Here is a 20,945-nt window from a genome sequence, read left to right as displayed (position 1 = left end):
TCCCCCGAAAATAAACTGAGTCCGGAGACTCGCGGTGCCATGCCGCATAGCGGAACAGCGCGTTGAATCCTACGCCAGAACGGCCCCGGCAGCGCGAATGTCTCGGGCCGTCGCGGTCTGCTGCTTTGTCATAAAAGGGAGTTTCGAAGGGCATGTCATGGGTGCGATCATACCAGCACTAATGCACCGGATCCCATCAGAACTCCGCAGTTAAGCGTGCTTGGGCGAGAGTAGTACTAGGATGGGTGACCCCCTGGGAAGTCCTCGTGTTGCACCCCTTTTATTTTTTGCCCGCTTTTTTATTTTTTGATAATATTTATTTTTAATTTTTCGGCTTTTGGCTTTTCCTCTTCGGATAATTTTTTTCCCCCGAAAATAAACTGAGTCCGGAGACTCGCGGTGCCATGCCGCATAGCGGAACAGCGCGTTGAATCCTACGCCAGAACGGCCCCGGCAGCGCGAATGTCTCGGGCCGTCGCGGTCTGCTGCTTTGTCATAAAAGGGAGTTTCGAAGGGCATGTCATGGGTGCGATCATACCAGCACTAATGCACCGGATCCCATCATAACTCCGCAGTTAGGCGTGCTTGGGCGAGAGAAGTACTAGGATGGGTGACCCCCTGGGAAGTCCTCGTGTTGCACCCTTTTTATTTTTTGCCCGCTTTTTTATTTTTTGATAATATTTATTTTTAATTTTTTGGCTTTTGGCTTTTCCTCTTCGGATAATTTTTTCCCCCCGAAAATAAACTGAGTCCGGAGACTGGCGGTGCCATGCCGCATAGCGGAACAGCGCGTTGAATCCTACGCCAGAACGGCCCCGGCAGCGCGAATGTCTCGGGCCGTCGAGGTCTGCTGCTTTGTCATAAAAGGGAGTTTCGAAGGGCATGTCATGGGTGCGATCATACCAGCACTAATGCACCGGATCCCATCAGAACTCCGCAGTTAAGCGTGCTTGGGCGAGAGTAGTACTAGGATGGGTGACCCCCTGGGAAGTCCTCGTGTTGCACCCCTTTTATTTTTTGCCCGCTTTTTTATTTTTTGATAACATTTATTTTTTATTTTTCGGCTTTTGGCTTTTCCTCTTCGGATAATTTTTTTCCCCCGAAAATAAACTGAGTCCGGAGACTCGCGGTGCCATGCCGCATAGCGGAACAGCGCGTTGAATCCTACGCCAGAACGGCCCCGGCAGCGCGAATGTCTCGGGCCGTCGCGGTCTGCTGCTTTGTCATAAAAGGGAGTTTCGAAGGGCATGTCATGGGTGCGATCATACCAGCACTAATGCACCGGATCCCATCAGAACTCCGCAGTTAAGCGTGCTTGGGCGAGAGTAGTACTAGGATGGGTGACCCCCTGGGAAGTCCTCGTGTTGCACCCCTTTTATTTTTTGCCCGCTTTTTTATTTTTTGATAATATTTATTTTTAATTTTTCGGCTTTTGGCTTTTCCTCTTCGGATAATTTTTTTCCCCCGAAAATAAACTGAGTCCGGAGACTCGCGGTGCCATGCCGCATAGCGGAACAGCGCGTTGAATCCTACGCCAGAACGGCCCCGGCAGCGCGAATGTCTCGGGCCGTCGCGGTCTGCTGCTTTGTCATAAAAGGGAGTTTCGAAGGGCATGTCATGGGTGCGATCATACCAGCACTAATGCACCGGATCCCATCATAACTCCGCAGTTAGGCGTGCTTGGGCGAGAGAAGTACTAGGATGGGTGACCCCCTGGGAAGTCCTCGTGTTGCACCCTTTTTATTTTTTGCCCGCTTTTTTATTTTTTGATAATATTTATTTTTAATTTTTTGGCTTTTGGCTTTTCCTCTTCGGATAATTTTTTCCCCCCGAAAATAAACTGAGTCCGGAGACTGGCGGGGCCATGCCGCATAGCGGAACAGCGCGTTGAATCCTACGCCAGAACGGCCCCGGCAGCGCGAATGTCTCGGGCCGTCGAGGTCTGCTGCTTTGTCATAAAAGGGAGTTTCGAAGGGCATGTCATGGGTGCGATCATACCAGCACTAATGCACCGGATCCCATCAGAACTCCGCAGTTAAGCGTGCTTGGGCGAGAGTAGTACTAGGATGGGTGACCCCCTGGGAAGTCCTCGTGTTGCACCCCTTTTATTTTTTGCCCGCTTTTTTATTTTTTGATAACATTTATTTTTTATTTTTCGGCTTTTGGCTTTTCCTCTTCGGATAATTTTTTTCCCCCGAAAATAAACTGAGTCCGGAGACTCGCGGTGCCATGCCGCATAGCGGAACAGCGCGTTGAATCCTACGCCAGAACGGCCCCGGCAGCGCGAATGTCTCGGGCCGTCGCGGTCTGCTGCTTTGTCATAAAAGGGAGTTTCGAAGGGCATGTCATGGGTGCGATCATACCAGCACTAATGCACCGGATCCCATCAGAACTCCGCAGTTAAGCGTGCTTGGGCGAGAGTAGTACTAGGATGGGTGACCCCCTGGGAAGTCCTCGTGTTGCACCCCTTTTATTTTTTGCCCGCTTTTTTATTTTTTGATAATATTTATTTTTAATTTTTCGGCTTTTGGCTTTTCCTCTTCGGATAATTTTTTTCCCCCGAAAATAAACTGAGTCCGGAGACTCGCGGTGCCATGCCGCATAGCGGAACAGCGCGTTGAATCCTACGCCAGAACGGCCCCGGCAGCGCGAATGTCTCGGGCCGTCGCGGTCTGCTGCTTTGTCATAAAAGGGAGTTTCGAAGGGCATGTCATGGGTGCGATCATACCAGCACTAATGCACCGGATCCCATCATAACTCCGCAGTTAGGCGTGCTTGGGCGAGAGAAGTACTAGGATGGGTGACCCCCTGGGAAGTCCTCGTGTTGCACCCTTTTTATTTTTTGCCCGCTTTTTTATTTTTTGATAATATTTATTTTTAATTTTTTGGCTTTTGGCTTTTCCTCTTCGGATAATTTTTTCCCCCCGAAAATAAACTGAGTCCGGAGACTGGCGGGGCCATGCCGCATAGCGGAACAGCGCGTTGAATCCTACGCCAGAACGGCCCCGGCAGCGCGAATGTCTCGGGCCGTCGAGGTCTGCTGCTTTGTCATAAAAGGGAGTTTCGAAGGGCATGTCATGGGTGCGATCATACCAGCACTAATGCACCGGATCCCATCAGAACTCCGCAGTTAAGCGTGCTTGGGCGAGAGTAGTACTAGGATGGGTGACCCCCTGGGAAGTCCTCGTGTTGCACCCCTTTTATTTTTTGCCCGCTTTTTTATTTTTTGATAACATTTATTTTTTATTTTTCGGCTTTTGGCTTTTCCTCTTCGGATAATTTTTTTCCCCCGAAAATAAACTGAGTCCGGAGACTCGCGGTGCCATGCCGCATAGCGGAACAGCGCGTTGAATCCTACGCCAGAACGGCCCCGGCAGCGCGAATGTCTCGGGCCGTCGCGGTCTGCTGCTTTGTCATAAAAGGGAGTTTCGAAGGGCATGTCATGGGTGCGATCATACCAGCACTAATGCACCGGATCCCATCATAACTCCGCAGTTAGGCGTGCTTGGGCGAGAGAAGTACTAGGATGGGTGACCCCCTGGGAAGTCCTCGTGTTGCACCCTTTTTATTTTTTGCCCGCTTTTTTATTTTTTGATAATATTTATTTTTAATTTTTTGGCTTTTGGCTTTTCCTCTTCGGATAATTTTTTTCCCCCGAAAATAAGCTGAGTCCGGAGACTCGCGGTGCCATGCCGCATAGCGGAACAGCGCGTTGAATCCTACGCCAGAACGGCCCCGGCAGCGCGAATGTCTCGGGCCGTCGCGGTCTGCTGCTTTGTCATAAAAGGGAGTTTCGAAGGGCATGTCATGGGTGCGATCATACCAGCACTAATGCACCGGATCCCATCATAACTCCGCAGTTAGGCGTGCTTGGGCGAGAGTAGTACTAGGATGGGTGACCCCCTGGGAAGTCCTCGTGTTGCACCCCTTTTATTTTTTGCCCGCTTTTTTATTTTTTGATAATATTTATTTTTAATTTTTCGGCTTTTGGCTTTTCCTCTTCGGATAATTTTTTTCCCCCGAAAATAAACTGAGTCCGGAGACTCGCGGTGCCATGCCGCATAGCGGAACAGCGCGTTGAATCCTACGCCAGAACGGCCCCGGCAGCGCGAATGTCTCGGGCCGTCGCGGTCTGCTGCTTTGTCATAAAAGGGAGTTTCGAAGGGCATGTCATGGGTGCGATCATACCAGCACTAATGCACCGGATCCCATCATAACTCCGCAGTTAGGCGTGCTTGGGCGAGAGAAGTACTAGGATGGGTGACCCCCTGGGAAGTCCTCGTGTTGCACCCTTTTTATTTTTTGCCCGCTTTTTTATTTTTTGATAATATTTATTTTTAATTTTTTGGCTTTTGGCTTTTCCTCTTCGGATAATTTTTTCCCCCCGAAAATAAACTGAGTCCGGAGACTGGCGGTGCCATGCCGCATAGCGGAACAGCGCGTTGAATCCTACGCCAGAACGGCCCCGGCAGCGCGAATGTCTCGGGCCGTCGAGGTCTGCTGCTTTGTCATAAAAGGGAGTTTCGAAGGGCATGTCATGGGTGCGATCATACCAGCACTAATGCACCGGATCCCATCAGAACTCCGCAGTTAAGCGTGCTTGGGCGAGAGTAGTACTAGGATGGGTGACCCCCTGGGAAGTCCTCGTGTTGCACCCCTTTTATTTTTTGCCCGCTTTTTTATTTTTTGATAACATTTATTTTTTATTTTTCGGCTTTTGGCTTTTCCTCTTCGGATAATTTTTTTCCCCCGAAAATAAACTGAGTCCGGAGACTAGCGGTGCCATGCCGCATAGCGGAACAGCACGTTGAATCCTACGCCAGAACGGCCCCGGCAGCGCGAATGTCTCGGGCCGTCGCGGTCTGCTGCTTTGTCATAAAAGGGAGTTTCGAAGGGCATGTCATGGGTGCGATCATACCAGCACTAATGCACCGGATCCCATCAGAACTCCGCAGTTAAGCGTGCTTGGGCGAGAGTAGTACTAGGATGGGTGACCCCCTGGAAAGTCCTCGTGTTGCACCCCTTTTATTTTTTGCCCGCTTTTTTATTTTTTGATAATATTTATTTTTAATTTTTCGGCTTTTGGCTTTTCCTCTTCGGATAATTTTTTTCCCCCGAAAATAAACTGAGTCCGGAGACTCGCGGTGCCATGCCGCATAGCGGAACAGCGCGTTGAATCCTACGCCAGAACGGCCCCGGCAGCGCGAATGTCTCGGGCCGTCGCGGTCTGCTGCTTTGTCATAAAAGGGAGTTTCGAAGGGCATGTCATGGGTGCGATCATACCAGCACTAATGCACCGGATCCCATCATAACTCCGCAGTTAGGCGTGCTTGGGCGAGAGAAGTACTAGGATGGGTGACCCCCTGGGAAGTCCTCGTGTTGCACCCTTTTTATTTTTTGCCCGCTTTTTTATTTTTTGATAATATTTATTTTTAATTTTTTGGCTTTTGGCTTTTCCTCTTCGGATAATTTTTTCCCCCCGAAAATAAACTGAGTCCGGAGACTGGCGGGGCCATGCCGCATAGCGGAACAGCGCGTTGAATCCTACGCCAGAACGGCCCCGGCAGCGCGAATGTCTCGGGCCGTCGAGGTCTGCTGCTTTGTCATAAAAGGGAGTTTCGAAGGGCATGTCATGGGTGCGATCATACCAGCACTAATGCACCGGATCCCATCAGAACTCCGCAGTTAAGCGTGCTTGGGCGAGAGTAGTACTAGGATGGGTGACCCCCTGGGAAGTCCTCGTGTTGCACCCCTTTTATTTTTTGCCCGCTTTTTTATTTTTTGATAACATTTATTTTTTATTTTTCGGCTTTTGGCTTTTCCTCTTCGGATAATTTTTTTCCCCCGAAAATAAACTGAGTCCGGAGACTCGCGGTGCCATGCCGCATAGCGGAACAGCGCGTTGAATTCTACGCCAGAACGGCCCCGGCAGCGCGAATGTCTCGGGCCGTCGCGGTCTGCTGCTTTGTCATAAAAGGGAGTTTCGAAGGGCATGTCATGGGTGCGATCATACCAGCACTAATGCACCGGATCCCATCATAACTCCGCAGTTAGGCGTGCTTGGGCGAGAGAAGTACTAGGATGGGTGACCCCCTGGGAAGTCCTCGTGTTGCACCCTTTTTATTTTTTGCCCGCTTTTTTATTTTTTGATAATATTTATTTTTAATTTTTTGGCTTTTGGCTTTTCCTCTTCGGATAATTTTTTTCCCCCGAAAATAAGCAGAGTCCGGAGACTCGCGGTGCCATGCCGCATAGCGGAACAGCGCGTTGAATCCTACGCCAGAACGGCCCCGGCAGCGCGAATGTCTCGGGCCGTCGCGGTCTGCTGCTTTGTCATAAAAGGGAGTTTCGAAGGGCATGTCATGGGTGCGATCATACCAGCACTAATGCACCGGATCCCATCATAACTCCGCAGTTAGGCGTGCTTGGGCGAGAGTAGTACTAGGATGGGTGACCCCCTGGGAAGTCCTCGTGTTGCACCCCTTTTATTTTTTGCCCGCTTTTTTATTTTTTGATAATATTTATTTTTAATTTTTCGGCTTTTGGCTTTTCCTCTTCGGATAATTTTTTTCCCCCGAAAATAAACTGAGTCCGGAGACTCGCGGTGCCATGCCGCATAGCGGAACAGCGCGTTGAATCCTACGCCAGAACGGCCCCGGCAGCGCGAATGTCTCGGGCCGTCGCGGTCTGCTGCTTTGTCATAAAAGGGAGTTTCGAAGGGCATGTCATGGGTGCGATCATACCAGCACTAATGCACCGGATCCCATCATAACTCCGCAGTTAGGCGTGCTTGGGCGAGAGAAGTACTAGGATGGGTGACCCCCTGGGAAGTCCTCGTGTTGCACCCTTTTTATTTTTTGCCCGCTTTTTTATTTTTTGATAATATTTATTTTTAATTTTTTGGCTTTTGGCTTTTCCTCTTCGGATAATTTTTTCCCCCCGAAAATAAACTGAGTCCGGAGACTGGCGGTGCCATGCCGCATAGCGGAACAGCGCGTTGAATCCTACGCCAGAACGGCCCCGGCAGCGCGAATGTCTCGGGCCGTCGAGGTCTGCTGCTTTGTCATAAAAGGGAGTTTCGAAGGGCATGTCATGGGTGCGATCATACCAGCACTAATGCACCGGATCCCATCAGAACTCCGCAGTTAAGCGTGCTTGGGCGAGAGTAGTACTAGGATGGGTGACCCCCTGGGAAGTCCTCGTGTTGCACCCCTTTTATTTTTTGCCCGCTTTTTTATTTTTTGATAACATTTATTTTTTATTTTTCGGCTTTTGGCTTTTCCTCTTCGGATAATTTTTTTCCTCCGAAAATAAACTGAGTCCGGAGACTCGCGGTGCCATGCCGCATAGCGGAACAGCGCGTTGAATCCTACGCCAGAACGGCCCCGGCAGCGCGAATGTCTCGGGCCGTCGCGGTCTGCTGCTTTGTCATAAAAGGGAGTTTCGAAGGGCATGTCATGGGTGCGATCATACCAGCACTAATGCACCGGATCCCATCATAACTCCGCAGTTAGGCGTGCTTGGGCGAGAGAAGTACTAGGATGGGTGACCCCCTAGGAAGTCCTCGTGTTGCACCCTTTTTATTTTTTGCCCGCTTTTTTATTTTTTGATAATATTTATTTTTAATTTTTTGGCTTTTGGCTTTTCCTCTTCGGATAATTTTTTCCCCCCGAAAATAAACTGAGTCCGGAGACTGGCGGTGCCATGCCGCATAGCGGAACAGCGCGTTGAATCCTACGCCAGAACGGCCCCGGCAGCGCGAATGTCTCGGGCCGTCGAGGTCTGCTGCTTTGTCATAAAAGGGAGTTTCGAAGGGCATGTCATGGGTGCGATCATACCAGCACTAATGCACCGGATCCCATCAGAACTCCGCAGTTAAGCGTGCTTGGGCGAGAGTAGTACTAGGATGGGTGACCCCCTGGGAAGTCCTCGTGTTGCACCCTTTTTATTTTTTGCCCGCTTTTTTATTTTTTGATAATATTTATTTTTAATTTTTTGGCTTTTGGCTTTTCCTCTTCGGATAATTTTTTCCCCCCGAAAATAAACTGAGTCCGGAGACTGGCGGTGCCATGCCGCATAGCGGAACAGCGCGTTGAATCCTACGCCAGAACGGCCCCGGCAGCGCGAATGTCTCGGGCCGTCGAGGTCTGCTGCTTTGTCATAAAAGGGAGTTTCGAAGGGCATGTCATGGGTGCGATCATACCAGCACTAATGCACCGGATCCCATCAGAACTCCGCAGTTAAGCGTGCTTGGGCGAGAATAGTACTAGGATGGGTGACCCCCTGGGAAGTCCTCGTGTTGCACCCCTTTTATTTTTTGCCCGCTTTTTTATTTTTTGATAACATTTATTTTTTATTTTTCGGCTTTTGGCTTTTCCTCTTCGGATAATTTTTTTCCCCCGAAAATAAACTGAGTCCGGAGACTGGCGGTGCCATGCCGCATAGCGGAACAGCGCGTTGAATCCTACGCCAGAACGGCCCCGGCAGCGCGAATGTCACGGGCCGTCGAGGTCTGCTGCTTTGTCATAAAAGGGAGTTTCGAAGGGCATGTCATGGGTGCGATCATACCAGCACTAATGCACCGGATCCCATCAGAACTCCGCAGTTAAGCGTGCTTGGGCGAGAGTAGTACTAGGATGGGTGACCCCCTGGGAAGTCCTCGTGTTGCACCCCTTTTATTTTTTGCCCGCTTTTTTATTTTTTGATAACATTTATTTTTTATTTTTCGGCTTTTGGCTTTTCCTCTTCGGATAATTTTTTTCCCCCGAAAATAAACTGAGTCCGGAGACTCGCGGTGCCATGCCGCATAGCGGAACAGCGCGTTGAATCCTACGCCAGAACGGCCCCGGCAGCGCGAATGTCTCGGGCCGTCGCGGTCTGCTGCTTTGTCATAAAAGGGAGTTTCGAAGGGCATGTCATGGGTGCGATCATACCAGCACTAATGCACCGGATCCCATCATAACTCCGCAGTTAGGCGTGCTTGGGCGAGAGAAGTACTAGGATGGGTGACCCCCTGGGAAGTCCTCGTGTTGCACCCTTTTTATTTTTTGCCCGCTTTTTTATTTTTTGATAATATTTATTTTTAATTTTTTGGCTTTTGGCTTTTCCTCTTCGGATAATTTTTTCCCCCCGAAAATAAACTGAGTCCGGAGACTGGCGGTGCCATGCCGCATGGCGGAACAGCGCGTTGAATCCTACGCCAGAACGGCCCCGGCAGCGCGAATGTCTCGGGCCGTCGAGGTCTGCTGCTTTGTCATAAAAGGGAGTTTCGAAGGGCATGTCATGGGTGCGATCATACCAGCACTAATGCACCGGATCCCATCAGAACTCCGCAGTTAAGCGTGCTTGGGCGAGAGTAGTACTAGGATGGGTGACCCCCTGGGAAGTCCTCGTGTTGCACCCCTTTTATTTTTTGCCCGCTTTTTTATTTTTTGATAACATTTATTTTTTATTTTTCGGCTTTTGGCTTTTCCTCTTCGGATAATTTTTTTCCCCCGAAAATAAACTGAGTCCGGAGACTCGCGGTGCCATGCCGCATAGCGGAACAGCGCGTTGAATCCTACGCCAGAACGGCCCCGGCAGCGCGAATGTCTCGGGCCATCGAGGTCTGCTGCTTTGTCATAAAAGGGAGTTTCGAAGGGCATGTCATGGGTGCGATCATACCAGCACTAATGCACCGGATCCCATCAGAACTCCGCAGTTAAGCGTGCTTGGGCGAGAGTAGTACTAGGATGGGTGACCCCCTGGGAAGTCCTCGTGTTGCACCCTTTTTATTTTTTGCCCGCTTTTTTATTTTTTGATAATATTTATTTTTAATTTTTTGGCTTTTGGCTTTTCCTCTTCGGATAATTTTTTCCCCCCGAAAATAAACTGAGTCCGGAGACTGGCGGTGCCATGCCGCATAGCGGAACAGCGCGTTGAATCCTACGCCAGAACGGCCCCGGCAGCGCGAATGTCTCGGGCCGTCGAGGTCTGCTGCTTTGTCATAAAAGGGAGTTTCGAAGGGCATGTCATGGGTGCGATCATACCAGCACTAATGCACCGGATCCCATCAGAACTCCGCAGTTAAGCGTGCTTGGGCGAGAATAGTACTAGGATGGGTGACCCCCTGGGAAGTCCTCGTGTTGCACCCCTTTTATTTTTTGCCCGCTTTTTTATTTTTTGATAACATTTATTTTTTATTTTTCGGCTTTTGGCTTTTCCTCTTCGGATAATTTTTTTCCCCCGAAAATAAACTGAGTCCGGAGACTGGCGGTGCCATGCCGCATAGCGGAACAGCGCGTTGAATCCTACGCCAGAACGGCCCCGGCAGCGCGAATGTCACGGGCCGTCGAGGTCTGCTGCTTTGTCATAAAAGGGAGTTTCGAAGGGCATGTCATAGGTGCGATCATACCAGCACTAATGCACCGGATCCCATCAGAACTCCGCAGTTAAGCGTGCTTGGGCGAGAGTAGTACTAGGATGGGTGACCCCCTGGGAAGTCCTCGTGTTGCACCCCTTTTATTTTTTGCCCGCTTTTTTATTTTTTGATAACATTTATTTTTTATTTTTCGGCTTTTGGCTTTTCCTCTTCGGATAATTTTTTTCCCCCGAAAATAAACTGAGTCCGGAGACTCGCGGTGCCATGCCGCATAGCGGAACAGCGCGTTGAATCCTACGCCAGAACGGCCCCGGCAGCGCGAATGTCTCGGGCCGTCGCGGTCTGCTGCTTTGTCATAAAAGGGAGTTTCGAAGGGCATGTCATGGGTGCGATCATACCAGCACTAATGCACCGGATCCCATCATAACTCCGCAGTTAGGCGTGCTTGGGCGAGAGAAGTACTAGGATGGGTGACCCCCTGGGAAGTCCTCGTGTTGCACCCTTTTTATTTTTTGCCCGCTTTATTATTTTTTGATAATATTTATTTTTAATTTTTTGGCTTTTGGCTTTTCCTCTTCGGATAATTTTTTCCCCCCGAAAATAAACTGAGTCCGGAGACTGGCGGTGCCATGCCGCATAGCGGAACAGCGCGTTGAATCCTACGCCAGAACGGCCCCGGCAGCGCGAATGTCTCGGGCCGTCGAGGTCTGCTGCTTTGTCATAAAAGGGAGTTTCGAAGGGCATGTCATGGGTGCGATCATACCAGCACTAATGCACCGGATCCCATCAGAACTCCGCAGTTAAGCGTGCTTGGGCGAGAATAGTACTAGGATGGGTGACCCCCTGGGAAGTCCTCGTGTTGCACCCCTTTTATTTTTTGCCCGCTTTTTTATTTTTTGATAACATTTATTTTTTATTTTTCGGCTTTTGGCTTTTCCTCTTCGGATAATTTTTTTCCCCCGAAAATAAACTGAGTCCGGAGACTGGCGGTGCCATGCCGCATAGCGGAACAGCGCGTTGAATCCTACGCCAGAACGGCCCCGGCAGCGCGAATGTCACGGGCCGTCGAGGTCTGCTGCTTTGTCATAAAAGGGAGTTTCGAAGGGCATGTCATGGGTGCGATCATACCAGCACTAATGCACCGGATCCCATCAGAACTCCGCAGTTAAGCGTGCTTGGGCGAGAGTAGTACTAGGATGGGTGACCCCCTGGGAAGTCCTCGTGTTGCACCCCTTTTATTTTTTGCCCGCTTTTTTATTTTTTGATAACATTTATTTTTTATTTTTCGGCTTTTGGCTTTTCCTCTTCGGATAATTTTTTTCCCCCGAAAATAAACTGAGTCCGGAGACTCGCGGTGCCATGCCGCATAGCGGAACAGCGCGTTGAATCCTACGCCAGAACGGCCCCGGCAGCGCGAATGTCTCGGGCCGTCGCGGTCTGCTGCTTTGTCATAAAAGGGAGTTTCGAAGGGCATGTCATGGGTGCGATCATACCAGCACTAATGCACCGGATCCCATCATAACTCCGCAGTTAGGCGTGCTTGGGCGAGAGAAGTACTAGGATGGGTGACCCCCTGGGAAGTCCTCGTGTTGCACCCTTTTTATTTTTTGCCCGCTTTATTATTTTTTGATAATATTTATTTTTAATTTTTTGGCTTTTGGCTTTTCCTCTTCGGATAATTTTTTCCCCCCGAAAATAAACTGAGTCCGGAGACTGGCGGTGCCATGCCGCATAGCGGAACAGCGCGTTGAATCCTACGCCAGAACGGCCCCGGCAGCGCGAATGTCTCGGGCCGTCGAGGTCTGCTGCTTTGTCATAAAAGGGAGTTTCGAAGGGCATGTCATGGGTGCGATCATACCAGCACTAATGCACCGGATCCCATCAGAACTCCGCAGTTAAGCGTGCTTGGGCGAGAATAGTACTAGGATGGGTGACCCCCTGGGAAGTCCTCGTGTTGCACCCCTTTTATTTTTTGCCCGCTTTTTTATTTTTTGATAACATTTATTTTTTATTTTTCGGCTTTTGGCTTTTCCTCTTCGGATAATTTTTTTCCCCCGAAAATAAACTGAGTCCGGAGACTGGCGGTGCCATGCCGCATAGCGGAACAGCGCGTTGAATCCTACGCCAGAACGGCCCCGGCAGCGCGAATGTCACGGGCCGTCGAGGTCTGCTGCTTTGTCATAAAAGGGAGTTTCGAAGGGCATGTCATGGGTGCGATCATACCAGCACTAATGCACCGGATCCCATCAGAACTCCGCAGTTAAGCGTGCTTGGGCGAGAGTAGTACTAGGATGGGTGACCCCCTGGGAAGTCCTCGTGTTGCACCCCTTTTATTTTTTGCCCGCTTTTTTATTTTTTGATAACATTTATTTTTTATTTTTCGGCTTTTGGCTTTTCCTCTTCGGATAATTTTTTTCCCCCGAAAATAAACTGAGTCCGGAGACTCGCGGTGCCATGCCGCATAGCGGAACAGCGCGTTGAATCCTACGCCAGAACGGCCCCGGCAGCGCGAATGTCTCGGGCCGTCGCGGTCTGCTGCTTTGTCATAAAAGGGAGTTTCGAAGGGCATGTCATGGGTGCGATCATACCAGCACTAATGCACCGGATCCCATCATAACTCCGCAGTTAGGCGTGCTTGGGCGAGAGAAGTACTAGGATGGGTGACCCCCTGGGAAGTCCTCGTGTTGCACCCTTTTTATTTTTTGCCCGCTTTTTTATTTTTTGATAATATTTATTTTTAATTTTTTGGCTTTTGGCTTTTCCTCTTCGGATAATTTTTTTCCCCCGAAAATAAACTGAGTCCGGAGACTGGCGGTGCCATGCCGCATAGCGGAACAGCGCGTTGAATCCTACGCCAGAACGGCCCCGGCAGCGCGAATGTCTCGGGCCGTCGAGGTCTGCTGCTTTGTCATAAAAGGGAGTTTCGAAGGGCATGTCATGGGTGCGATCATACCAGCACTAATGCACCGGATCCCATCAGAACTCCGCAGTTAAGCGTGCTTGGGCGAGAGTAGTACTAGGATGGGTGACCCCCTGGGAAGTCCTCGTGTTGCACCCCTTTTATTTTTTGCCCGCTTTTTTATTTTTTGATAACATTTATTTTTTATTTTTCGGCTTTTGGCTTTTCCTCTTCGGATAATTTTTTTCCCCCGAAAATAAACTGAGTCCGGAGACTCGCGGTGCCATGCCGCATAGCGGAACAGCGCGTTGAATCCTACGCCAGAACGGCCCCGGCAGCGCGAATGTCTCGGGCCGTCGCGGTCTGCTGCTTTGTCATAAAAGGGAGTTTCGAAGGGCATGTCATGGGTGCGATCATACCAGCACTAATGCACCGGATCCCATCATAACTCCGCAGTTAGGCGTGCTTGGGCGAGAGAAGTACTAGGATGGGTGACCCCCTAGGAAGTCCTCGTGTTGCACCCTTTTTATTTTTTGCCCGCTTTTTTATTTTTTGATAATATTTATTTTTAATTTTTTGGCTTTTGGCTTTTCCTCTTCGGATAATTTTTTCCCCCCGAAAATAAACTGAGTCCGGAGACTGGCGGTGCCAAGCCGCATAGCGGAACAGCGCGTTGAATCCTACGCCAGAACGGCCCCGGCAGCGCGAATGTCTCGGGCCGTCGAGGTCTGCTGCTTTGTCATAAAAGGGAGTTTCGAAGGGCATGTCATGGGTGCGATCATACCAGCACTAATGCACCGGATCCCATCAGAACTCCGCAGTTAAGCGTGCTTGGGCGAGAGTAGTACTAGGATGGGTGACCCCCTGGGAAGTCCTCGTGTTGCACCCTTTTTATTTTTTGCCCGCTTTTTTATTTTTTGATAATATTTATTTTTAATTTTTTGGCTTTTGGCTTTTCCTCTTCGGATAATTTTTTCCCCCCGAAAATAAACTGAGTCCGGAGACTGGCGGTGCCATGCCGCATAGCGGAACAGCGCGTTGAATCCTACGCCAGAACGGCCCCGGCAGCGCGAATGTCTCGGGCCGTCGAGGTCTGCTGCTTTGTCATAAAAGGGAGTTTCGAAGGGCATGTCATGGGTGCGATCATACCAGCACTAATGCACCGGATCCCATCAGAACTCCGCAGTTAAGCGTGCTTGGGCGAGAATAGTACTAGGATGGGTGACCCCCTGGGAAGTCCTCGTGTTGCACCCCTTTTATTTTTTGCCCGCTTTTTTATTTTTTGATAACATTTATTTTTTATTTTTCGGCTTTTGGCTTTTCCTCTTCGGATAATTTTTTTCCCCCGAAAATAAACTGAGTCCGGAGACTGGCGGTGCCATGCCGCATAGCGGAACAGCGCGTTGAATCCTACGCCAGAACGGCCCCGGCAGCGCGAATGTCTCGGGCCGTCGAGGTCTGCTGCTTTGTCATAAAAGGGAGTTTCGAAGGGCATGTCATGGGTGCGATCATACCAGCACTAATGCACCGGATCCCATCAGAACTCCGCAGTTAAGCGTGCTTGGGCGAGAGTAGTACTAGGATGGGTGACCCCCTGGGAAGTCCTCGTGTTGCACCCCTTTTATTTTTTGCCCGCTTTTTTATTTTTTGATAACATTTATTTTTTATTTTTCGGCTTTTGGCTTTTCCTCTTCGGATAATTTTTTTCCCCCGAAAATAAACTGAGTCCGGAGACTCGCGGTGCCATGCCGCATAGCGGAACAGCGCGTTGAATCCTACGCCAGAACGGCCCCGGCAGCGCGAATGTCTCGGGCCGTCGCGGTCTGCTGCTTTGTCATAAAAGGGAGTTTCGAAGGGCATGTCATGGGTGCGATCATACCAGCACTAATGCACCGGATCCCATCATAACTCCGCAGTTAGGCGTGCTTGGGCGAGAGAAGTACTAGGATGGGTGACCCCCTAGGAAGTCCTCGTGTTGCACCCTTTTTATTTTTTGCCCGCTTTTTTATTTTTTGATAATATTTATTTTTAATTTTTTGGCTTTTGGCTTTTCCTCTTCGGATAATTTTTTCCCCCCGAAAATAAACTGAGTCCGGAGACTGGCGGTGCCAAGCCGCATAGCGGAACAGCGCGTTGAATCCTACGCCAGAACGGCCCCGGCAGCGCGAATGTCTCGGGCCGTCGAGGTCTGCTGCTTTGTCATAAAAGGGAGTTTCGAAGGGCATGTCATGGGTGCGATCATACCAGCTCTAATGCACCGGATCCCATCAGAACTCCGCAGTTAAGCGTGCTAGGGCGAGAGTAGTACTAGGATGGGTGACCCCCTGGGAAGTCCTCGTGTTGCACCCTTTTTATTTTTTGCCCGCTTTTTTATTTTTTGATAATATTTATTTTTAATTTTTTGGCTTTTGGCTTTTCCTCTTCGGATAATTTTTTCCCCCCGAAAATAAACTGAGTCCGGAGACTGGCGGTGCCATGCCGCATAGCGGAACAGCGCGTTGAATCCTACGCCAGAACGGCCCCGGCAGCGCGAATGTCTCGGGCCGTCGAGGTCTGCTGCTTTGTCATAAAAGGGAGTTTCGAAGGGCATGTCATGGGTGCGATCATACCAGCACTAATGCACCGGATCCCATCAGAACTCCGCAGTTAAGCGTGCTTGGGCGAGAATAGTACTAGGATGGGTGACCCCCTGGGAAGTCCTCGTGTTGCACCCCTTTTATTTTTTGCCCGCTTTTTTATTTTTTGATAACATTTATTTTTTATTTTTCGGCTTTTGGCTTTTCCTCTTCGGATAATTTTTTTCCCCCGAAAATAAACTGAGTCCGGAGACTGGCGGTGCCATGCCGCATAGCGGAACAGCGCGTTGAATCCTACGCCAGAACGGCCCCGGCAGCGCGAATGTCTCGGGCCGTCGAGGTCTGCTGCTTTGTCATAAAAGGGAGTTTCGAAGGGCATGTCATGGGTGCGATCATACCAGCACTAATGCACCGGATCCCATCAGAACTCCGCAGTTAAGCGTGCTTGGGCGAGAGTAGTACTAGGATGGGTGACCCCCTGGGAAGTCCTCGTGTTGCACCCCTTTTATTTTTTGCCCGCTTTTTTATTTTTTGATAACATTTATTTTTTATTTTTCGGCTTTTGGCTTTTCCTCTTCGGATAATTTTTTTCCCCCGAAAATAAACTGAGTCCGGAGACTGGCGGTGCCATGCCGCATAGCGGGAATAGCGCGTTGAATCCTACGCCAGAACGGCCCCGGCGGCGCGAATGTCTCGGGCCGTCGAGGTCTGCTGCTTTGTCATAAAAGGGAGTTTCGATGGGCATGTCATGGGTGCGATCATACCAGCACTAATGCACCGGATCCCATCAGAACTCCGCAGTTAAGCGTGCTTGGGCGAGAGTAGTACTAGGATGGGTGACCCCCTGGGAAGTCCTCGTGTTGCACCCCTTTTATTTTTTGCCCGCTTTTTTATTTTTTGATAATATTTAATTTTAATTTTTCGGCTTTTGGCTTTTCCTCTTCGGATAATTTTTTTCCCCCGAAAATAAACTGAGTCCGGAGACTCGCGGTGCCATGCCGCATAGCGGAACAGCGCGTTGAATCCTACGCCAGAACGGCCCCGGCAGCGCGAATGTCTCGGGCCGTCGCGGTCTGCTGCTTTGTCATAAAAGGGAGTTTCGAAGGGCATGTCATGGGTGCGATCATACCAGCACTAATGCACCGGATCCCATCATAACTCCGCAGTTAGGCGTGCTTGGGCGAGAGAAGTACTAGGATGGGTGACCCCCTGGGAAGTCCTCGTGTTGCACCCTTTTTATTTTTTGCCCGCTTTTTTATTTTTTGATAATATTTATTTTTAATTTTTTGGCTTTTGGCTTTTCCTCTTCGGATAATTTTTTCCCCCCGAAAATAAACTGAGTCCGGAGACTGGCGGTGCCATGCCGCATAGCGGAACAGCGCGTTGAATCCTACGCCAGAACGGCCCCGGCAGCGCGAATGTCTCGGGCCGTCGAGGTCTGCTGCTTTGTCATAAAAGGGAGTTTCGAAGGGCATGTCATGGGTGCGACCATACCAGCACTAATGCACCGGATCCCATCAGAACTCCGCAGTTAAGCGTGCTTGGGCGAGAGTAGTACTAGGATGGGTGACCCCCTGGGAAGTCCTCGTGTTGCACCCTTTTTATTTTTTGCCCGCTTTTTTATTTTTTGATAATATTTATTTTTAATTTTTTGGCTTTTGGCTTTTCCTCTTCGGATAATTTTTTCCCCCCGAAAATAAACTGAGTCCGGAGACTGGCGGTGCCATCCCGCATAGCGGAACAGCGCGTTGAATCCTACGCCAGAACGGCCCCGGCAGCGCGAATGTCTCGGGCCGTCGAGGTCTGCTGCTTTGTCATAAAAGGGAGTTTCGAAGGGCATGTCATGGGTGCGATCATACCAGCACTAATGCACCGGATCCCATCAGAACTCCGCAGTTAAGCGTGCTTGGGCGAGAGTAGTACTAGGATGGGTGACCCCCTGGGAAGTCCTCGTGTTGCACCCCTTTTATTTTTTGCCCGCTTTTTTATTTTTTGATAACATTTATTTTTTATTTTTCGGCTTTTGGCTTTTCCTCTTCGGATAATTTTTTTCCCCCGAAAATAAACTGAGTCCGGAGACTGGCGGTGCCATGCCGCATAGCGGAACAGCGCGTTGAATCCTACGCCAGAACGGCCCCGGCAGCGCGAATGTCTCGGGCCGTCGAGGTCTGCTGCTTTGTCATAAAAGGGAGTTTCGAAGGGCATGTCATGGGTGCGATCATACCAGCACTAATGCACCGGATCCCATCAGAACTCCGCAGTTAAGCGTGCTTGGGCGAGAGTAGTACTAGGATGGGTGACCCCCTGGGAAGTCCTCGTGTTGCACCCCTTTTATTTTTTGCCCGCTTTTTTATTTTTTGATAACATTTATTTTTTATTTTTCGGCTTTTGGCTTTTCCTCTTCGGATAATTTTTTTCCCCCGAAAATAAACTGAGTCCGGAGACTAGCGGTGCCATGCCGCATAGCGGGAATAGCGCGTTGAATCCTACGCCAGAACGGCCCCGGCGGCGCGAATGTCTCGGGCCGTCGAGGTCTGCTGCTTTGTCATAAAAGGGAGTTTCGATGGGCATGTCATGGGTGCGATCATACCAGCACTAATGCACCGGATCCCATCAGAACTCCGCAGTTAAGCGTGCTTGGGCGAGAGTAGTACTAGGATGGGTGACCCCCTGGGAAGTCCTCGTGTTGCACCCCTTTTATTTTTTGCCCGCTTTTTTATTTTTTGATAACATTTATTTTTTATTTTTCGGCTTTTGGCTTTTCCTCTTCGGATAATTTTTTTCCCCCGAAAATAAACTGAGTCCGGAGACTGGCGGTGCCATGCCGCATAGCGGAACAGCGCGTTGAATCCTACGCCAGAACGGCCCCGGCAGCGCGAATGTCTCGGGCCGTCGAGGTCTGCTGCTTTGTCATAAAAGGGAGTTTCGAAGGGCATGTCATGGGTGCGATCATACCAGCACTAATGCACCGGATCCCATCAGAACTCCGCAGTTAAGCGTGCTTGGGCGAGAGAAGTACTAGGATGGGTGACCCCCTGGGAAGTCCTCGTGTTGCACCCCTTTTATTTTTTGCCCGCTTTTTTATTTTTTGATAACATTTATTTTTTATTTTTCGGCTTTTGGCTTTTCCTCTTCGGATAATTTTTTTCCCCCGAAAATAAACTGAGTCCGGAGACTGGCGGTGCCATGCCGCATAGCGGAACAGCGCGTTGAATCCTACGCCAGAACGGCCCCGGCAGCGCGAATGTCTCGGGCCGTCGAGGTCTGCTGCTTTGTCATAAAAGGGAGTTTCGAAGGGCATGTCATGGGTGCGATCATACCAGCACTAATGCACCGGATCCCATCAGAACTCCGCAGTTAAGCGTGCTTGGGCGAGAGTAGTACTAGGATGGGTGACCCCCTGGGAAGTCCTCGTGTTGCACCCCTTTTATTTTTTGCCCGCTTTTTTATTTTTTGATAACATTTATTTTTTATTTTTCGGCTTTTGGCTTTTCCTCTTCGGATAATTTTTTTCCCCCGAAAATAAACTGAGTCCGGAGACTGGCGGTGCCATGCCGCATAGCGGGAATAGCGCGTTGAATCCTACGCCAGAACGGCCCCGGCGGCGCGAATGTCTCGGGCCGTCGAGGTCTGCTGCTTTGTCATAAAAGGGAGTTTCGATGGGCATGTCATGGGTGCGATCATACCAGCACTAATGCACCGGATCCCATCAGAACTCCGCAGTTAAGCGTGCTTGGGCGAGAGTAGTACTAGGATGGGTGACCCCCTGGGAAGTCCTCGTGTTGCACCCCTTTTATTTTTTGCCCGCTTTTTTATTTTTTGATAATATTTAATTTTAATTTTTCGGCTTTTGGCTTTTCCTCTTCGGATAATTTTTTTCCCCCGAAAATAAACTGAGTCCGGAGACTCGCGGTGCCATGCCGCATAGCGGAACAGCGCGTTGAATCCTACGCCAGAACGGCCCCGGCAGCGCGAATGTCTCGGGCCGTCGCGGTCTGCTGCTTTGTCATAAAAGGGAGTTTCGAAGGGCATGTCATGGGTGCGATCATACCAGCACTAATGCACCGGATCCCATCATAACTCCGCAGTTAGGCGTGCTTGGGCGAGAGAAGTACTAGGATGGGTGACCCCCTGGGAAGTCCTCGTGTTGCACCCTTTTTATTTTTTGCCCGCTTTTTTATTTTTTGATAATATTTATTTTTAATTTTTTGGCTTTTGGCTTTTCCTCTTCGGATAATTTTTTCCCCCCGAAAATAAACTGAGTCCGGAGACTGGCGGTGCCATGCCGCATAGCGGAACAGCGCGTTGAATCCTACGCCAGAACGGCCCCGGCAGCGCGAATGTCTCGGGCCGTCGAGGTCTGCTGCTTTGTCATAAAAGGGAGTTTCGAAGGGCATGTCATGGGTGCGATCATACCAGCACTAATGCACCGGATCCCATCAGAACTCCGCAGTTAAGCGTGCTTGGGCGAGAGTAGTACTAGGATGGGTGACCCCCTGGGAAGTCCTCGTGTTGCACCCCTTTTATTTTTTGCCCGCTTTTTTATTTTTTGATAACATTTATTTTTTATTTTTCGGCTTTTGGCTTTTCCTCTTCGGATAATTTTTTTCCCCCGAAAATAAACTGAGTCCGGAGACTGGCGGTGCCATGCCGCATAGCGGGAATAGCGCGTTGAATCCTACGCCAGAACGGCCCCGGCGGCGCGAATGTCTCGGGCCGTCGAGGTCTGCTGCTTTGTCATAAAAGGGAGTTTCGATGGGCATGTCATGGGTGCGATCATACCAGCACTAATGCACCGGATCCCATCAGAACTCCGCAGTTAAGCGTGCTTGGGCGAGAGTAGTACTAGGATGGGTGACCCCCTGGGAAGTCCTCGTGTTGCACCCCTTTTATTTTTTGCCCGCTTTTTTATTTTTTGATAATATTTATTTTTAATTTTTCGGCTTTTGGCTTTTCCTCTTCGGATAATTTTTTTCCCCCGAAAATAAGCTGAGTCCGGAGACTCGCGGTGCCATGCCGCATAGCGGAACAGCGCGTTGAATCCTACGCCAGAACGGCCCCGGCAGCGCGAATGTCTCGGGCCGTCGCGGTCTGCTGCTTTGTCATAAAA

General features: G+C 50.0%; 40 non-coding genes and 17 pseudogenes across 40 annotated transcripts; all 57 read left to right on the top strand.

Moving 5' to 3' along the window:
* The first annotated feature begins 159 nt into the window (after positions 1-159).
* On the top strand, positions 160-278 carry LOC149759606 (5S ribosomal RNA). The gene has a single exon (XR_016409235.1). It is a non-coding gene; the product is annotated as a 5S ribosomal RNA (ribosomal RNA).
* A 246-nt stretch (positions 279-524) lies between these two features.
* On the top strand, positions 525-643 carry LOC149759605 (5S ribosomal RNA; annotated as a pseudogene).
* A 246-nt stretch (positions 644-889) lies between these two features.
* LOC149759604 (5S ribosomal RNA) lies at positions 890-1,008 on the top strand. The gene has a single exon (XR_016409234.1). It is a non-coding gene; the product is annotated as a 5S ribosomal RNA (ribosomal RNA).
* Positions 1,009-1,254: 246 nt separating this feature from the next.
* Positions 1,255-1,373, top strand: LOC149759603 (5S ribosomal RNA). Its single transcript, XR_016409233.1, has one exon. It is a non-coding gene; the product is annotated as a 5S ribosomal RNA (ribosomal RNA).
* Positions 1,374-1,619: 246 nt separating this feature from the next.
* On the top strand, positions 1,620-1,738 carry LOC149759602 (5S ribosomal RNA; annotated as a pseudogene).
* Positions 1,739-1,984: 246 nt separating this feature from the next.
* On the top strand, positions 1,985-2,103 carry LOC149759601 (5S ribosomal RNA). Its single transcript, XR_016409232.1, has one exon. It is a non-coding gene; the product is annotated as a 5S ribosomal RNA (ribosomal RNA).
* A 246-nt stretch (positions 2,104-2,349) lies between these two features.
* Positions 2,350-2,468, top strand: LOC149759600 (5S ribosomal RNA). The gene has a single exon (XR_016409231.1). It is a non-coding gene; the product is annotated as a 5S ribosomal RNA (ribosomal RNA).
* Positions 2,469-2,714: 246 nt separating this feature from the next.
* On the top strand, positions 2,715-2,833 carry LOC149759599 (5S ribosomal RNA; annotated as a pseudogene).
* A 246-nt stretch (positions 2,834-3,079) lies between these two features.
* LOC149759598 (5S ribosomal RNA) lies at positions 3,080-3,198 on the top strand. Its single transcript, XR_016409230.1, has one exon. It is a non-coding gene; the product is annotated as a 5S ribosomal RNA (ribosomal RNA).
* A 246-nt stretch (positions 3,199-3,444) lies between these two features.
* On the top strand, positions 3,445-3,563 carry LOC149759597 (5S ribosomal RNA; annotated as a pseudogene).
* Positions 3,564-3,809: 246 nt separating this feature from the next.
* On the top strand, positions 3,810-3,928 carry LOC149759596 (5S ribosomal RNA). The gene has a single exon (XR_016408829.1). It is a non-coding gene; the product is annotated as a 5S ribosomal RNA (ribosomal RNA).
* Positions 3,929-4,174: 246 nt separating this feature from the next.
* LOC149759595 (5S ribosomal RNA) lies at positions 4,175-4,293 on the top strand (annotated as a pseudogene).
* Positions 4,294-4,539: 246 nt separating this feature from the next.
* Positions 4,540-4,658, top strand: LOC149759594 (5S ribosomal RNA). Its single transcript, XR_016409229.1, has one exon. It is a non-coding gene; the product is annotated as a 5S ribosomal RNA (ribosomal RNA).
* A 246-nt stretch (positions 4,659-4,904) lies between these two features.
* Positions 4,905-5,023, top strand: LOC149759593 (5S ribosomal RNA). The gene has a single exon (XR_016403114.1). It is a non-coding gene; the product is annotated as a 5S ribosomal RNA (ribosomal RNA).
* Positions 5,024-5,269: 246 nt separating this feature from the next.
* LOC149759592 (5S ribosomal RNA) lies at positions 5,270-5,388 on the top strand (annotated as a pseudogene).
* Positions 5,389-5,634: 246 nt separating this feature from the next.
* Positions 5,635-5,753, top strand: LOC149759591 (5S ribosomal RNA). Its single transcript, XR_016409228.1, has one exon. It is a non-coding gene; the product is annotated as a 5S ribosomal RNA (ribosomal RNA).
* Positions 5,754-5,999: 246 nt separating this feature from the next.
* LOC149759590 (5S ribosomal RNA) lies at positions 6,000-6,118 on the top strand (annotated as a pseudogene).
* A 246-nt stretch (positions 6,119-6,364) lies between these two features.
* LOC149759589 (5S ribosomal RNA) lies at positions 6,365-6,483 on the top strand. Its single transcript, XR_016408828.1, has one exon. It is a non-coding gene; the product is annotated as a 5S ribosomal RNA (ribosomal RNA).
* A 246-nt stretch (positions 6,484-6,729) lies between these two features.
* LOC149759588 (5S ribosomal RNA) lies at positions 6,730-6,848 on the top strand (annotated as a pseudogene).
* A 246-nt stretch (positions 6,849-7,094) lies between these two features.
* On the top strand, positions 7,095-7,213 carry LOC149759587 (5S ribosomal RNA). Its single transcript, XR_016409226.1, has one exon. It is a non-coding gene; the product is annotated as a 5S ribosomal RNA (ribosomal RNA).
* Positions 7,214-7,459: 246 nt separating this feature from the next.
* LOC149759586 (5S ribosomal RNA) lies at positions 7,460-7,578 on the top strand (annotated as a pseudogene).
* A 246-nt stretch (positions 7,579-7,824) lies between these two features.
* On the top strand, positions 7,825-7,943 carry LOC149759585 (5S ribosomal RNA). Its single transcript, XR_016411977.1, has one exon. It is a non-coding gene; the product is annotated as a 5S ribosomal RNA (ribosomal RNA).
* Positions 7,944-8,189: 246 nt separating this feature from the next.
* Positions 8,190-8,308, top strand: LOC149759584 (5S ribosomal RNA). The gene has a single exon (XR_016400458.1). It is a non-coding gene; the product is annotated as a 5S ribosomal RNA (ribosomal RNA).
* A 246-nt stretch (positions 8,309-8,554) lies between these two features.
* LOC149759583 (5S ribosomal RNA) lies at positions 8,555-8,673 on the top strand. Its single transcript, XR_016409224.1, has one exon. It is a non-coding gene; the product is annotated as a 5S ribosomal RNA (ribosomal RNA).
* A 246-nt stretch (positions 8,674-8,919) lies between these two features.
* Positions 8,920-9,038, top strand: LOC149759582 (5S ribosomal RNA; annotated as a pseudogene).
* Positions 9,039-9,284: 246 nt separating this feature from the next.
* Positions 9,285-9,403, top strand: LOC149759581 (5S ribosomal RNA). The gene has a single exon (XR_016409221.1). It is a non-coding gene; the product is annotated as a 5S ribosomal RNA (ribosomal RNA).
* Positions 9,404-9,649: 246 nt separating this feature from the next.
* On the top strand, positions 9,650-9,768 carry LOC149759580 (5S ribosomal RNA). The gene has a single exon (XR_016411976.1). It is a non-coding gene; the product is annotated as a 5S ribosomal RNA (ribosomal RNA).
* Positions 9,769-10,014: 246 nt separating this feature from the next.
* Positions 10,015-10,133, top strand: LOC149759579 (5S ribosomal RNA). Its single transcript, XR_016400457.1, has one exon. It is a non-coding gene; the product is annotated as a 5S ribosomal RNA (ribosomal RNA).
* Positions 10,134-10,379: 246 nt separating this feature from the next.
* LOC149759578 (5S ribosomal RNA) lies at positions 10,380-10,498 on the top strand. The gene has a single exon (XR_016402077.1). It is a non-coding gene; the product is annotated as a 5S ribosomal RNA (ribosomal RNA).
* Positions 10,499-10,744: 246 nt separating this feature from the next.
* On the top strand, positions 10,745-10,863 carry LOC149759577 (5S ribosomal RNA; annotated as a pseudogene).
* A 246-nt stretch (positions 10,864-11,109) lies between these two features.
* LOC149759576 (5S ribosomal RNA) lies at positions 11,110-11,228 on the top strand. Its single transcript, XR_016400456.1, has one exon. It is a non-coding gene; the product is annotated as a 5S ribosomal RNA (ribosomal RNA).
* A 246-nt stretch (positions 11,229-11,474) lies between these two features.
* On the top strand, positions 11,475-11,593 carry LOC149759575 (5S ribosomal RNA). Its single transcript, XR_016409220.1, has one exon. It is a non-coding gene; the product is annotated as a 5S ribosomal RNA (ribosomal RNA).
* Positions 11,594-11,839: 246 nt separating this feature from the next.
* On the top strand, positions 11,840-11,958 carry LOC149759574 (5S ribosomal RNA; annotated as a pseudogene).
* A 246-nt stretch (positions 11,959-12,204) lies between these two features.
* LOC149759573 (5S ribosomal RNA) lies at positions 12,205-12,323 on the top strand. The gene has a single exon (XR_016400455.1). It is a non-coding gene; the product is annotated as a 5S ribosomal RNA (ribosomal RNA).
* Positions 12,324-12,569: 246 nt separating this feature from the next.
* Positions 12,570-12,688, top strand: LOC149759572 (5S ribosomal RNA). Its single transcript, XR_016409218.1, has one exon. It is a non-coding gene; the product is annotated as a 5S ribosomal RNA (ribosomal RNA).
* Positions 12,689-12,934: 246 nt separating this feature from the next.
* LOC149759571 (5S ribosomal RNA) lies at positions 12,935-13,053 on the top strand (annotated as a pseudogene).
* A 246-nt stretch (positions 13,054-13,299) lies between these two features.
* On the top strand, positions 13,300-13,418 carry LOC149759570 (5S ribosomal RNA). Its single transcript, XR_016409217.1, has one exon. It is a non-coding gene; the product is annotated as a 5S ribosomal RNA (ribosomal RNA).
* Positions 13,419-13,664: 246 nt separating this feature from the next.
* Positions 13,665-13,783, top strand: LOC149759569 (5S ribosomal RNA; annotated as a pseudogene).
* A 246-nt stretch (positions 13,784-14,029) lies between these two features.
* On the top strand, positions 14,030-14,148 carry LOC149759568 (5S ribosomal RNA). The gene has a single exon (XR_016411975.1). It is a non-coding gene; the product is annotated as a 5S ribosomal RNA (ribosomal RNA).
* Positions 14,149-14,394: 246 nt separating this feature from the next.
* Positions 14,395-14,513, top strand: LOC149759567 (5S ribosomal RNA). Its single transcript, XR_016400454.1, has one exon. It is a non-coding gene; the product is annotated as a 5S ribosomal RNA (ribosomal RNA).
* Positions 14,514-14,759: 246 nt separating this feature from the next.
* LOC149759566 (5S ribosomal RNA) lies at positions 14,760-14,878 on the top strand. The gene has a single exon (XR_016409216.1). It is a non-coding gene; the product is annotated as a 5S ribosomal RNA (ribosomal RNA).
* A 246-nt stretch (positions 14,879-15,124) lies between these two features.
* Positions 15,125-15,243, top strand: LOC149759565 (5S ribosomal RNA; annotated as a pseudogene).
* Positions 15,244-15,489: 246 nt separating this feature from the next.
* On the top strand, positions 15,490-15,608 carry LOC149759564 (5S ribosomal RNA). Its single transcript, XR_016401504.1, has one exon. It is a non-coding gene; the product is annotated as a 5S ribosomal RNA (ribosomal RNA).
* A 246-nt stretch (positions 15,609-15,854) lies between these two features.
* LOC149759563 (5S ribosomal RNA) lies at positions 15,855-15,973 on the top strand. Its single transcript, XR_016400453.1, has one exon. It is a non-coding gene; the product is annotated as a 5S ribosomal RNA (ribosomal RNA).
* Positions 15,974-16,219: 246 nt separating this feature from the next.
* On the top strand, positions 16,220-16,338 carry LOC149759562 (5S ribosomal RNA). The gene has a single exon (XR_016409215.1). It is a non-coding gene; the product is annotated as a 5S ribosomal RNA (ribosomal RNA).
* Positions 16,339-16,585: 247 nt separating this feature from the next.
* Positions 16,586-16,704, top strand: LOC149759561 (5S ribosomal RNA). The gene has a single exon (XR_016409214.1). It is a non-coding gene; the product is annotated as a 5S ribosomal RNA (ribosomal RNA).
* A 246-nt stretch (positions 16,705-16,950) lies between these two features.
* On the top strand, positions 16,951-17,069 carry LOC149759560 (5S ribosomal RNA; annotated as a pseudogene).
* A 246-nt stretch (positions 17,070-17,315) lies between these two features.
* On the top strand, positions 17,316-17,434 carry LOC149759559 (5S ribosomal RNA). Its single transcript, XR_016412289.1, has one exon. It is a non-coding gene; the product is annotated as a 5S ribosomal RNA (ribosomal RNA).
* Positions 17,435-17,680: 246 nt separating this feature from the next.
* Positions 17,681-17,799, top strand: LOC149759558 (5S ribosomal RNA). Its single transcript, XR_016409213.1, has one exon. It is a non-coding gene; the product is annotated as a 5S ribosomal RNA (ribosomal RNA).
* A 246-nt stretch (positions 17,800-18,045) lies between these two features.
* Positions 18,046-18,164, top strand: LOC149759557 (5S ribosomal RNA). Its single transcript, XR_016409212.1, has one exon. It is a non-coding gene; the product is annotated as a 5S ribosomal RNA (ribosomal RNA).
* A 247-nt stretch (positions 18,165-18,411) lies between these two features.
* On the top strand, positions 18,412-18,530 carry LOC149759556 (5S ribosomal RNA). The gene has a single exon (XR_016409211.1). It is a non-coding gene; the product is annotated as a 5S ribosomal RNA (ribosomal RNA).
* Positions 18,531-18,776: 246 nt separating this feature from the next.
* LOC149759555 (5S ribosomal RNA) lies at positions 18,777-18,895 on the top strand. The gene has a single exon (XR_016412828.1). It is a non-coding gene; the product is annotated as a 5S ribosomal RNA (ribosomal RNA).
* Positions 18,896-19,141: 246 nt separating this feature from the next.
* Positions 19,142-19,260, top strand: LOC149759554 (5S ribosomal RNA). The gene has a single exon (XR_016409209.1). It is a non-coding gene; the product is annotated as a 5S ribosomal RNA (ribosomal RNA).
* Positions 19,261-19,507: 247 nt separating this feature from the next.
* On the top strand, positions 19,508-19,626 carry LOC149759553 (5S ribosomal RNA). Its single transcript, XR_016409208.1, has one exon. It is a non-coding gene; the product is annotated as a 5S ribosomal RNA (ribosomal RNA).
* Positions 19,627-19,872: 246 nt separating this feature from the next.
* LOC149759552 (5S ribosomal RNA) lies at positions 19,873-19,991 on the top strand (annotated as a pseudogene).
* A 246-nt stretch (positions 19,992-20,237) lies between these two features.
* LOC149759551 (5S ribosomal RNA) lies at positions 20,238-20,356 on the top strand. Its single transcript, XR_016409207.1, has one exon. It is a non-coding gene; the product is annotated as a 5S ribosomal RNA (ribosomal RNA).
* A 247-nt stretch (positions 20,357-20,603) lies between these two features.
* On the top strand, positions 20,604-20,722 carry LOC149759550 (5S ribosomal RNA). Its single transcript, XR_016409206.1, has one exon. It is a non-coding gene; the product is annotated as a 5S ribosomal RNA (ribosomal RNA).
* The last annotated feature ends 223 nt before the right edge of the window (positions 20,723-20,945 follow it).

This window comes from Phoenix dactylifera, chromosome 4 (genome assembly GCF_051530095.1).
Source record: "Phoenix dactylifera cultivar Ajwa chromosome 4, Ajwa_hap1_PhDact_Kaust_v1.1, whole genome shotgun sequence".
In the NCBI taxonomy this organism is placed as follows: domain Eukaryota; kingdom Viridiplantae; phylum Streptophyta; class Magnoliopsida; order Arecales; family Arecaceae; genus Phoenix; species Phoenix dactylifera.
The sequence above is the reverse complement of the archived record's forward strand: the minus strand, read 5'-3'. Positions and strand labels throughout refer to the sequence as shown.